Source organism: Schistocerca piceifrons, chromosome 3, assembly GCF_021461385.2.
Source record: "Schistocerca piceifrons isolate TAMUIC-IGC-003096 chromosome 3, iqSchPice1.1, whole genome shotgun sequence".
Classification (NCBI taxonomy): Eukaryota; Metazoa; Arthropoda; class Insecta; order Orthoptera; family Acrididae; genus Schistocerca; species Schistocerca piceifrons.
Genome location: NC_060140.1, coordinates 432,708,801 through 432,722,883, shown reverse-complemented (window position 1 = coordinate 432,722,883; position 14,083 = coordinate 432,708,801). Strand labels below are relative to the sequence as shown.

At 41.1% G+C, this 14,083-nt stretch overlaps 1 protein-coding gene across 2 annotated transcripts in view; it reads left to right on the top strand.

Annotated features, from left to right (window-relative positions):
- LOC124787703 (phospholipid-transporting ATPase ABCA1-like) overlaps window positions 1-14,083 on the top strand; it is a 446,510-nt gene that overhangs the window by 114,633 nt on the left and 317,794 nt on the right. The gene's annotated exons all lie outside the window — the stretch shown is intronic.

The following is a 14,083-nucleotide window of genomic DNA, read 5'->3' as shown; positions in this document are numbered from 1 at the left end:
CTGCAGATAAGCACAACATTTGAACATTAACCTCCATGTAACAAGCTTTCATAAAACCTTGTTACTTCCATGTTTCATTTCTGCCATGAAAAATGATCAATAAGAATCTCATACCAGAGTGGTCAGCACTGAGTAAGATAGTGGAAAGTCTTCTTTCTGTACCTGTACTGTCACCATGTACTTTCACTCTCCATTTTCATCACAGCTCAAGGGCCAAGAAAACTTGAAAACTTATTACTTGAAATGTGGGATTGTTAGGAAGTCACTGCAAATGGATCATACAATTCACTTCAAGAATATTGTACTACCACTGAAAATATCATACATTTTTATTTTTCAGTCTCTCTTCCCACCTACTACCATCTCGGCCTGTGCTGATAGTCTTAATTGGCTTACATTCCATAGTTACAAAAAAACATCAAAACATTTTAACAAAAAAATAAAAATAAGCAATGTCACTGCTAGTACTGTTTGTAATTGTCTGGATGAATTTATTCATTGTCACTGGCGTCAATATAATTGTCTTGATATAGTCAGAAATTTATCAGTTTCATCTGAATCATTCGATGGGTAAATAAGAGCAGTGACCAGTCTTTCAATATTAGATTTGGTCAGTTGGAATGTGGTGCAGCAATCACAGGACCATTTGGCGCAGTGGGATGAAGGAGAGTTCCTTTCATTTTAGACATGATGCTGGTTTCTCACATTGGTTTTCATTCTGAATATCTTGCTGAAAACAAACACTTAAAAAGGAAATTACGTTTAAAGAATAATGATGAATATTTTGAAACTGGACTGTCTTATCTCTTACTCTTCCTCATTCATTAATCCTTACATGGTCTTGCGGCTTTTCGTAACATTAATAGTAGCGTGGGGTGTTGCTGACACCCCAAATAAATGTGGCTATAAGGACATTCTTGTGCAGCATATCACTGATATGAATATGTTTACTTTACAAATGGCTATTTGGAATGTTATCTCCTGATACATTAGCGTTTTATTTGATATTATTTTAGTGTTAAATTGGGTTATTTGAAACAAATGCTGTAATTCCCATTTTCTAACAATATTTTGTTTACTTATTTATTTCTGTTATTCTTCATATTGTATAACAGGTATAAGACATTATACATATAATTAAACATTTGTTCAGTGAACTCGTATGAACATTTTATGAAATCAGTCACTATCATTGGCTGCAAAGGTATGCGTTATCGTAACACTTTACACACACATTTCTCATGTGCTTTACACACATAACTTTCAAACATCGAGCACAGTGCGATTCAACTTTTATATCTTTTCTCTGAGGACAAACGGTGTGTGCCTGGGCTTGAGTATTCTTTGTTCAAAAGGTGGTGCATTATTCATGTCTTCTGATTCCCACCATTTTTGCGGCTTTCTCCCTAACTTGTTTATGCAGGGAGTGAGTGGCTGCTCTGTTGCACACTATGGGATGTACTAATGACCTTCCGACATCAAGTAAAAACAATCCCTGGGAAATCCTCTCATTGTTATTATTTGCATATATGATGAAGGCGTTAATGCAAGCAATGTCAATCATTCAGAAAAATAGGGCAAGTGGCCAGCATCTAGTTTTTCTTGAAGTTGAATAAGTAGAGCACATTTCTTCTTCTTCTTCTTCTTCTTGCGTTACTACCTCTGTAGGACCACGGGTAGCCCCTTGGTGGACTGCATTTTCCTCTTCTTCACCCAGAACCTCTTCATTCTTTCTCTTCTTCTCTCCTGCTGCCGATATCTTCAGTTTCCGTTTCTCCTGGCAGCTCCACTGGTGACTTTCTAATCTTTTCCTGTATTCTTCTCTGTCACTGATCTCCGGCATATCTGTCAGTGTATATCTGTTCCTCCAATTTTCCTTTCCTTCGACCTTGATCCCCAATTCCAACCAGTCCTTCCGAAGTTCAACAATCCACTTGGTTCGTGTCTTTCCCCTTGTCCTCCCTGTTGATTCCCACACACTCTTCGTCATTCTGTCCATACTCATCCTAACTACATGCCCAGCAAACCTTTCCCTTTTGAGTCTGATTTCCCCAGATATTGTTCTCATGTTCCGGTACAATTCTTCCCTAGGTCTTCGCATCCACCTCTCTCCACCTCTTTTGGGACATAGTATTTTTCTCAGTATTTTCCTCTCTTCTTTCTCTAGTTGTTCTGCCCCATTTCTTCCTAGTGTCATCGTCTCAGCAGCATATAATACTGCATTCCTCACTGTTGCCTTGTAGTGGCTTATCTTTGCCTCTGGGGATATATTCTTTCAATTGTATATCTCTGTCGTCATGCAGAAGGCTGACCTCATCTTCTTTATCCTCTCTGTTATTCCCTCCTTGCTCCTGTTCCTTCCTGTTATAAATTCTCCCAGGTATTTAAATTTGTCCACCATTTGCACAGTGCCTTCCGGTGTTTCCCAGTCTGCAGTGGTGTTTAATGTCTTTGTCTTGTTATAGGCTATCCTCAGTCCCACCTTTCTGGCTACCTTACTTAAGTTGTCGAGTTGTGTCTTTGTGCCCTCTTCCAGCTCACTTGCTATTGCTATGTCATCTGCAAAGGCTAGGCAGTCCACTTGAGCCCTGTTGTAATTTTTGTCCCCCACATGGGTGTTTGGTATCCCCATTTCCTCGTTTATTGCTCTCTACTGCGTGATCACTTCGTCCAGTGCTATATTGAACAACAATGGTGACAGTCCATCTCCCTGTTTAACACCAGTCTTGATCTCAAATTCTTCTGACAGTGCTCCTCTGAATCTCACCCTTGCTTTTGTGTCTGTCAGAATTTCTTTTATGATTTCTTGTGTAGTTCCATCAAGTCCTCTGTTCTTCAGGAGCCTAACAAGAATCTGCCTGTCGATGGAGTCCTATGTCTTTGTGAAGTCCACGAAGGTTATTACTGTCTTTTTGTTTTTTTTAAGGCCATATGTTCTATCAGTTGCTTCAGGATAAATATCTGTTCTACACAACCTCTTCCCTTCCTGAATCCCGCTTGGTAGTCGCCAACTGTACTTTCTACCTGTTCTTCTACTCTCTTGAGCAATAATTTTGACAGCACCTTGTATCCGATCTCTAGTAGCGATATTCCTCTGTAGTTGTTTGCATCTCTCTTGTCCCCCTTCTTGTGTATTGGTACTAAAATTGCATTCTTCCATCCTTCTGGTAACTTCTTTGTTCTCCAGATCTGGTGAATTATGTTGGTCATGTTGTCTATTGCTTTGTTGCCTCCCCACTTTATCATTTGGTTGCTATACCATCTTCTCCAATTGCCTTATTATTCTTCAGATTGCTTATGGCATATGCAACTTCATGGAGGGCGTGGCTCTCTCTCTTCTGTGTCAGTCCCGAGTTCCAGCTCTTCTTCAGGTGGTTCACAGTTCAGCAGGTCTCGAAAGTGCTCTGCAAAAATCTGACAGTTCTCCTTCGCACTGATGGCCAGCTCCCCTTTCTTATCTCTTATAAACAGTTCTCTACCCTTGTATCCAATTAAACTCTCTTTTAATTTCCCAAAAAAGTGTATGCTGTTGTTTTTCCTGAAGTTGGTCTCAATCTCGTACAGTTCCTGCTTCATCTTCTGTCTTCTGGTCCATCTTATTGTTCAGGCCGCTTCCTTTCTTGCTCCTAAGAAAACTTTGCATTTTTCTGGGTCCTTCTTGTTGCTCCAGTCTCTCCAGGCTTTCCTGCGAGTCTCTACCGCTTCCTCACATTCCTTGTTCCACCACCAGTGCTTCCGTTTCTTTTCTTCCTTTCCCCATAGTTCAGCCTGTTTCGCCATATTTCGCTTCATGTCAACTCATTACTCATTCATTGAATGATTCAATTCCTTCCTCATATCTGGATCGATTGTGTCTTAATTTCTCTGTCTACCTTTATGTTTTCTGTTCTTCTATTCGTCTGTGGCAGTCTGTCCCTGTTTGGAATCCAAAGGCACTTAACTTCTGTAAGATAGTGATCCGATTCTATTCTTGTGTTCTTCCTGACCTTTGTGTTCATAATCTCTTTAGCATTTGTCCAGCTGATTGCTATTTGGTCAATTTGGAATTACCCAAGGCGGGTGCATGGGTTTGCCCATGTCTTTTTCTTACACGATTTGGCCCTGAAGTGTGTTGTCGTCCATCTCGTTTTGTGTTCTCGACACAGTTCAGTTAATCTTTCTCCATTTTTGTTTGTCCGCAGGTGTGCAGGGTACTCGGCCACTACTCCTTTATTTTGCTTCTCTCTTCCAATCTGTGCATTATAATCTCCTACTAGTATCTTTACATGTCTATATAGTATGTTTTTCAGTGTATCATCTAGCTCTTCCCAGAAACTATCAGAAACTTTCTTGTCTTTCCTGTTCTTGTCATTTGTAGGTGCACATTTCATCTATAGTGTCCGCACCTGTTTTGGTCTTATTGTATATTGTTATAATTTTTGGTGTCTTTTCCTCCACAATATTAGTGTCAATGGCACCGTCATGATGCAAAGATAAAAGGGGAATAAAGTTTTTAACTCTTCTTTGGTACATATGGAACTATGGTGATATCCATTCTGAAGCCAAAAAGGCTACTTCTAAGTTCATGACCTGTCGTGCAAACTACTGGAAGTTTCTTTTTCAGGAGCTCTTGAGCCAGTGGTATGGAACAAAAGCAGTTGTCTAGTGTCACATTGTGTCCTGTACCTTCAATAGGCTGTACAAGTCTAGTTACTGTCTCCTAAGGCGAGTTTGACAGTGCAAAGGGACCCTCTGACTGTGTCCCAACATAGATTTTGATCCCCGAAGTATGCCATGTTCTTGCGTCACATAAGGTGAAAATTTTCAAACCATATTTTGCAGGCTTGCTTGGTATATACTGTCAGAAACTGCATTTGCCTCTAAATGCAACCAGTTGTTCATCCACTGTCGTATATTCAGACACAGTATAATTACTGACACAGTTTGACATACTTCTCTGAATGCAGCTAGGCGATCAAGTTCTCTATGCTGTGGTCTTTCTCAAATATCACCTAATCTCAAACAACTCAATAAGAAGCAAAAGTGCCGTAAACTCGTTGTTGCATGAAATATTGCAATTCCAAAACCATTTGTGTCCCATAAAGTCTTCCAGGTTTTGGTGTTCTGCCCTGTATTGCCCAGCCAATATCAACAGACCCAGAAGAGATTTGATTTCTTCCTAATTTGTTGATTTGGCATCACGGTCTCTTATGAAATTTGATTCAATGTGTTGTATGTAAATATTTGTGCATGATGTAATTGTTCTAATTATTATGTCATTTATAAATATCAAAAAACAGTCCACAGCAGTTTTTGCAGATTTTGCGATAGCTTTCACACCAGAGAGATGAATAATGTGGTTTACACTTCTAGTTCTTACGTTATGACTAGGACAACTTTTCATGCATTTTGTAACCTTATCCTTTCCAATAAAAGAATCATGCTTGCTTTCATTATCCGCTGCACTTACTTGTGGTTCCAGTTCCAGGTTATCTTCATCCTCCGTTCCCGTGGCACTGTGATGAGAGAGAACTTCACAACTGTCCGTTTCCTCCTCTTCCTCTTCTCCTCCTTCAGAAGTTTCATCTAAGACCTCTTCCAGAAGCTTCCATACTCTTTCTTGTTCTATTTCATAATGATCCACAGCTGTTCTAATTGCAGAGAGCAACAAAATACAAGCAGCTGCTACGGAGCACAACTGTACGCTTTCTCGCAGCACTGCAACATAGTCGCGCGAGGTGCTGACAACATCCCAAGGCACATTGTTGCGTGTTTTCTTGGAACTTGGTCTTCCATTGTAGATTCTATTGTTACTCAAAGCTTTCATATTACGCCCTAGAAAGGTACCAAAGAACATGATGTTATACTCCTATCCATTATGTAATAATCCATCAGTAAGGATGACTGGGGTGTTCTGAACACCCCGCGCGACTGCTTAAGGGTTAAATGATATTGCTAGTTGCTGATAAGGGTGGTAACAGTAACAAGCAGACAGCTTACAATCTTCTGGCAGTAATGATTTTTATCTTCCTATAGTGCTCACTGCATTCTGCTGTGGACTGTGGAAGTGATAGTACGCCAGGGTGAAGTTCGCTAAAGCACCATGAGATTTGTCCAATCTGATCAATGTATATAGTCTCCTTTAATTATGCCTGTATTTATGTACATTAAAAGCATGGCATAACAATTTTCCGCATCATACATGGATTCAGACTTATGTTATTTTAAAAGTTTGTACTTCGCATATTAGTATGAACGGCTTGTGCCAAAATCGATCAAGTTCAAATTCCAAAGAAATATTTGCTGGAAGCTCACCCAAGGTCACTTTTTGCATTTCAGTTGGTTTAACACATGGTGCAAGATCTGGCAGCGTTGTTAAAGTAGGTGTAATTTCCCTCTCTATATAATACAATGTTCTTTTTGGAGATAATACAAGTAAATGATCTAGCAGAGGCTCATTAATATCAGACTGCATCTGTATTCCTTTACACCCACAATTTAAGAAGTTGTGGCACCTCTCCCTAAGTTCCCATATAAGTTGAAGCATGACCAAAAAATCCTTCAACTTCATTGCTTCCAGAAGTTCTGCACCTAAATAGTTGCTATTAATGTCTGAAAATAGGCCTCACCTGCAGCTTCTACAGGCTCCACAATAATTGTATCCAGAGATTCTCTGTGAACATAATCCTATTTCGTGTAGGTTAGTAAAATGTGTATAAAAGATTTTTCCATTTATTTCTTTAAGGTCAGCACTAGAACATTTAAAGATTGAAAGTAAATATTCATTGTATTAAATTTGAGCAAAATCCACTTTAGAAACTGGCAGTTTAATAAATGGATCATGCAACAAGTTTAGGATCTTTTTGGACTTGATAAACTTTTCTCTTGCCCACTGCCCACTGTTTGACAGCAGAAAAAGTGAAAGCCAAGGAGTCTGCACTGGATGTAGTATTTATTGTACTTTTAACTGCATATATCTTTGAAACTGAGCTAATTGACATAGCCATTTCCAACTTAATTAAAATTAAGTTGGAAATGGCTATGTCAGCTAGCTCAGTTTTTTAATTAATTATGTACATCTCTTGCAAGTGTCTCACAACAGCTAAGAAATGCCTTGCAAACATCATTAGCACACAGTCAAATTGAATGACAAATGCATTTTGTTGGTATGATTCCAGGAAGGGACTCTTTTAGTCGATTGGACACTGAATTGTGCTTCCCTGCCATAGCATTTGCACCATCAGAGCCGAAACTAATTATGTTTCCTAATGGAGTATTATGTTGTACTAAGGCTTGAGTGAGTTTCACATACAGGTTGTCCACAGTTGCCCCAATTTCAGACACTGCCATTATTTCAGCCAAACTGAAGAGTTTTCTAAATATTTAGCCTTCCATTCGGTCATAATAACACACAACAAAACAAGCAGAACTGATTGAAGCAATATTGGTATTTTAATCTGTCAAAATGGAGAATTTTACTGCTTGAAGCTTGGAAATAAGGTCATTTTTGTAAGAAGGCACAATAGCATTTCTTATGTTACAACATTTTATGGTACCATAATTTTAGAATAAAATAACATACTTTTTAACATTGGTGTAAAATGGTCAGTTGTATTAAAAGGGATATCATGAGCTGTTAAGAATATGGTAACTTAAGCTCGGATTCGGTAGTTTGTTTGACATTTGTTGTTATGCCCTTAAACAAAAACACTGTAAAAGTTATACAAAATTTTTAGTGCTTCACTCATTTTATTAATGTGCTTTTTTGACTGCTTCTGTTTCTTTAATGCAGTTAAAGTAGCTACTACAGAAACATTATAGTGTTGGTATTTTGCCTTGTAGGAAGTATTAGGGTCCTCTACCCTCTATGAATGAAATACTAGTTGTTCCTCCCATGCAGTGCTTGCATCTTCTTTTTCTTTGGCATAGAAACATCGCACATGTCATCACTACTTGACATGGATACTTGTTTAATAAATTACACAAATGAACACAAAATGTTAATGTTATATGTTGCTTGACAAGTGTGCTAAGTACCACATTGGAGCACAAGCAGTCGAGAATGATCGTTAAACAACTCGCAGCAGAGGTGCTGTTATTACCACATGTAATGAGAAATTGTTCACTGCAGTAAGCACCTAGCTGACATCCATTGTTAGTTAAGTTTTTAGGTATTATGCAAAACTGTGAAGTACACAGTGCTAAAAAGAACCAAAAATGCCCAAGGTCTCTAATAATGTATGCAGAGTTGATTTGTTTTGCAACAGTTACTCACTCAGAAGGTACAACTCCCAAAATTATCATATTTTCAGCTATGATGTTTAGCAATTGTATTCCCTTGAGCATTTGAGTTGCAAATGAACCTCAATAGGAAGGCATGAAAATACGAGCAAAACTGATGCATAAAAAAAGTGTACAAAAGAGGCAAAAAAGTTTTTCAGTAGATTTTGAACACACAAGCCATGAATTTTCCTCCATTTGGTAAATTTCTTATGGATAAATGAGTTGAAAATTTTCTTCTGTTCTTATTTAAGGGATACTCAAAATTTACAATTTTAGTAGGGTGTTTCTATAGAATTTCATTTATGTGGTGAATGTTAAAGTATTAGGTGAAGTACCTGGGTTTGTGGTTACTTCACAGTTGCTACTACTAGGCCTACCTAAATATGGGATAACAGTGTTGTGACTTGCCGATCTTTCAAAGTGCCGCCGCACAGTAACGCGCGTCCTCTACATGTGGCGCTGTCTGCCAGCCACGCAGGAGCAGCGCCACCTAAGCGGCCAGCCAGCCAGCGGCCGCTAGACTCGGACTCAGTTATGATTTGACTGTTAAAGTGTACACACGTCTTACTCTGTTTACTTGATCTGTGATTTTCATGTATTGCGTTGTCCTTGAAATACATTTGTTCTACTTGAGGTTATAACAATTGGTGACGAGGTAGTGAATTTTTCTTTTTCATCGTTGACCCACATTTTTCCATGGCTACTTTAGAGCAACTATTGCAAGGTTTCAGAGAACAGCAAACGCTTCTCACAAATGCGATTCGTGATTTCGTCGCGGCATCAAATGCGGGGCGTCTCTTGTCGTTGTCTCTACCTCCTTTTCCTCCTTATGACAAGACGGCGGAAGACTGGTCTGATTACGAAAAAGTCTTAGACAGCACTTCTTGGCATTTCATGTCACGGACGACCAAACATGTAAGTCTCTGTTCCTTTCATGGATTTCACATCAAATGTATCGGTTGTTGTCGCAGTTGGCTCCTTTCAAAGATCCTGCGTCTTTGTCCTTTGCTGAAATGTGCTCACTTCTGTCCGTCTATTTTCAAAAGCATACGCATGTGGTAGCCTCTCGTGTTGCCTTTTATCATTGTCAAAAACAACCGAATCAATCCTATCGCGCTTGGGTTGCTGAACTTCACAGCCTCAGTCGAAAGTGTCAGTTTGTTACTGAAGTTCACAAAGAATCCTACGCCGATTCCATGGTACGGGATGCTATTACCCGTTCAGTGCCCGACAAAGAAGTTAGGCAACATGCCCTTCAGTTGGCAAATCTGACTCTAGATGAAGTCCTATCCATCTCTCAGTCTTTCGAAATTTCTTGCGCCGCTGGAGCGCAAATAGAGGCATGGGGTGACGTCGAGGAAATACAACCTCTGTGCGGTGTTGACGAAGCGTGTGAGTCGTGTCCCCACCGGCCGATGTGGCCGCAGTACGCTCCCGAGCGCAGCCTCGGCCCGAGAAGATTGTCCACAACGTTGGGCAGTGTGTCACAAATGCAAAAAAAAGGGTCATGTGTCATCCGTTTGCAAATCCGACTGCATACATGATGTTCATGAACATGACGCTGATTTGTTCATAAACATGACGCTGATTCTGATTCTGTGTTTGTCAATTGTACTTCTTCCCTTTCAGGGAAGTTATTCCTGACTGCAAATACTTGGTCGAGATGTTTGCATGCAGGTGGATACTGGTTCTGCTGCCACTATCATCAGTTCTCAGACGTATCTTCAGTTGGATTCTCCAGTCCTGACTCCTGTCACTAGGCAGTTACGGACTTAAAATAAACAGAAGATTTCTCTCTTGGGACAATTTGACGCTGAGGTATCTTAAAAAACTGTCGTTCGCACTGTTCCCATATTTGTGGTTGACCATAGTAACGCGGAGAATCTTTTTGGTTTTGATGCCTTTCGCGTTTTTGGGTTCTCCAAAGATCATTGTGTCAATATCGTTCTCTGATGCTATTCCTTATGCTCAATTGGATTCCTTGTCGATGACATTTTCATCCCTTTTTTCTCCTGGGTTAGACCGTGCAAATGACTTAAGCTCATATCACGCTCAAACCCACTGTTCAGCTCAGTTTTTTCGGGCTCGGCCCATTCCTGTGGCCCTTCGTGATCAGGTCAAACGGGAGCTGGATCGACTCACTGCTTCAGGGGTCTTGCTTCCTGTCACTTCCAGTGAGTGGTCCTCTCCTGTCATTGCCACTGCTAAGCCAAATGGTGATATTCGTCTCTGTGGCAATTTCAAAGCCACTGTAAATGCTCAGTGCCTTATCGACACTTACCCTATGCCTCGATCTGAAGAATTGTTCACTAAACTTGCTGGAGGCCAGTATTTTTCTAAACGTGACCTGTCAGAAGCCTATCATCAACTTCCTCTCGACACTGCTTCCCGGCAGTTTCTGGTCCGTAACACACCTTTCGGCCTCTGTCAATACCAACGATTGCCATTCGGCGTTGCCAGTGCCCCTGCTCTCTTTCAGTGATTCTTGGAACAATTATTGCTCACTGTCCCTGGGTGTATAAATTACCGGGACGACGTTGTTGTCACTGGCTCCACCACTGACGAACATCTTCACAATCTCCGCACACTTTTTCATGTCTTACAGACTGCTGGTCTTAAGTGTAATCTTCAGAAATCGAAATTTTTTTCAGGTATCTGTCACGTACTTGGGGTTTCAGCTCTCTCGGGATGGTATTCGTCCGCTGCAGCAAACTGTCGCTGCGATTGATGCCCTTCCTCACCCTACATCTGTTAAGGAACTGCAGGCCTTCTTGGGGAAAGTAGCATACTATCACGAGTTTTTACCGTCTGCTGCTTCGGTGGTTTAGCTGTTGCATAAAAACGTGCCTTTTCACTAGTCCACGTCATGCGATGCGGCTTTCCAGAAATTGAGGACTATGCTGAAATAGCTCCTGTGCCTGGCTACTTATCGACCTGGCCAACATCTTGTTCTTGCCATGGACGCCTCTCAATACGGGGTTGGTGCAGTCCTTGCGCACCATTTTTCTGACGGTTCTGAACAACTCATTGCTTATGCCTCCAAAACGCTCACGGATGCCCAACAAAAGTATTCTCAAATTGATAAAGAAGCTTTGGCCATTATTTATGCTCTTCATAAGTTTTTTTTATTCTCTATGGATCCAAATTTCATCTTGTTACGGATCACAAAACACTTGTTTCCTTGTTTCATCCAGCAACGTCACTTCCCGACAAGGTTGCACCCCGCCTCCAGTGTTGGGCTCTTTACTTGTCTCGTTTCAATTATGAGATTCATTTTCGGCCGACTGTTCAACATGTGAATGCTGATGCACTGTCTTGCCTTCCCATGGGTCCTGATCTGTCATTTGATAGGGACGAACTTTTGTGTTTCCACCTGGATGTTGCCGAGCAGCGGGTTGTGGACGGGTTCCCCATCACCGGAGACCGGCAGGCGGCTGCTACGGGTTCTGATCCTACCCTCTCCCGGGTTTTACGCTGTATTCAGAAGGGTTGGCCAGATCGTCCGTCTGCTAAGACTTCTGATCCGTTGCGGAACTACTACGCTTTGCGTTACTGCCTCATGGCTAGGGATGGTGTTATCCTCCTTTCTACCGAAAATGCTTCGCCGCGTGTTGTGGTACCTGCGTCTTTGCGTGCTTCGGTCTTGCGCCTCCTTCACCAAGGGCACTGGGGTGTGTCTCGCACAAAATCTCTGGTGCGCCGTCATGTGTACTGGCCCGGCATTGACTCTGAAGTCGCACACATGGTCGCTGCCTGTGGCCCTTGTGCGTCACAGGCTGCCGCCCCAAAGTCATCTTTGTCACTGTGGCCTTCACCTGAGAAGCCCTGGGAGTGAATTCATGCTGACTTCGCGGGACCTTTTTTAGGTACTTATTGCCTTCTCATTACTGACGCCTACTCTAACTTTCCTTTCATTGTCCATTGCATGTCACCTACCAACGCGGCAACCACCAATGCTCTAGCTCGCATTTTCTCTTTGGAAGGCCTTCCCTCTACCCTCGTTACTGATAATGGTTAAGATCAGCACCAGGAAACCGATTCAGATATCAGAGGAGGAAAGAAAGAAGAGATCAGATAGAATGAGGAACTACTGGGAGAAAAAGAGAGCACAAGCATCTAACAAGTGATTGATCTTACATACCCCAAAGATGGGTGATTCAAAGGGGGGGGGGGGGGGGAATTAGCAAGGATGCAATGTGATTTGGAGTCCATGTTAAACTGTTGGTCTCCTATGAATCAGGTTGTGTAGTTAGACAAGAGAATCAGCACGCAGTTCGCAAACTAAGTTTACTCTGTAGCAGAAATGGAATATCTCTTCCATGACCATTATACTATGAGCGTACCACATTATCTTCAAAGTTGGATGATTACTTATGTCTGCCAACAAATCTGTACATCATAAAATTTGATTGGAATGCAATCAAACATAAATATGAAACAATGTATTATGAGAAGGAAAATAGCTACTCACTAAACAGCGGAGATGCTGAGTTGCAGATAGGCTCAACAAAAAGACTTTCACAACTAAAGCTTTCGGCCATTGGCCTTTGTTGACAAAGGCCAATGGCCAAAAGCTTTAATTGTGAAAGTCTATTTGTTGTGCCTATCTGTGACTCAGCATCTCCGAAATATGGTGAGTAGCAACTTTCCTTCTGATTATGTTGTTACGTTCCATCCTGGATTTTCTGTTTGATACGAGGGGCGTTTGAAAAGTCAATGCAGCCATGCAAAGTCTTTAGAGATGGCATCACCGGTGCGTGTCGAGGTCATGTTTAGTTAGCAGCATCTTTGGAAAGAACGCACACCAAGTTTCAGCTATATTGGTCTATTTCTTTGTGTTTGGCCTTTGTGTGAGTCAAGAAGTAGATTTATTGTCAAGAAATGGACGAAGAAGAATTTTGTTTGGTGATTAATCATTACTTTATGAAAGGCAAAATGCCTCAGGAGACTAAAGAGCAGCTTGATAAACATTACAGTGACTTTGCACCTTCGATTAGAACAGTTTATAAGTGGTTTCAAGATTTTTGGAGTGGCCATATGGGCACATGTGATGCTGATGAACGCTCTGGATGCCCTGTGGAGATCACGACTCCAGAAATCATTGGTAAAATCCATGATATGGTGATGGCTGACAGAAGAGTTAAGGTGTGTGAGATTGCTAGTGCTGTGGGAATCTCAAATGAATGCATACATAATATTTTGCATGAACATTTGGATATGAGAAAGCTATCCACAAGATGGGTTCCGCGATTGCTCATGCTTGACCAAATATGAAATCGTGTGAAGTGTTGCAAGGATGGTTTGCAGCTGTTCAGGAAGAATCCGCAGGACTTTAAGCATTGTTTTGTCACTGTGGATGAAACGTAGACACATTACTATATTCCTGAGACCAAACAACAATTTAAACAATGGATTACCAAGGGAGAATCTGCACCAAAAAAGGCGAAGACCATTCCTTCGGCCGGAAAGGTTATAGCGACTGTTTTTTAGGATTCACAAAGGATAATCCTCATTGACTATGTGGAAAACAGTAAAACTATTACAGGTGCATATTATTCATCATTATTGGACCATTTGAAAACCGAGCAGCAAGAAAAACGCTCGCGATTGGATCGCAAAAAAGTCTTTTTCCATCACGACAATGCACCAGCACACACCTCAGCAGTTGTGATCACAAAATTAATGGAAATAGGATTCCAACTCGTTTCATAGTCCCCTCCTATTCTCCAGACTTGGCTCTCTCGGACTACTATTTGTTCCCCAATTTGAAGAAATGGCTGGTGGGACAAAGATTTTATTCAAACGAGGTGGTGATTGCAGC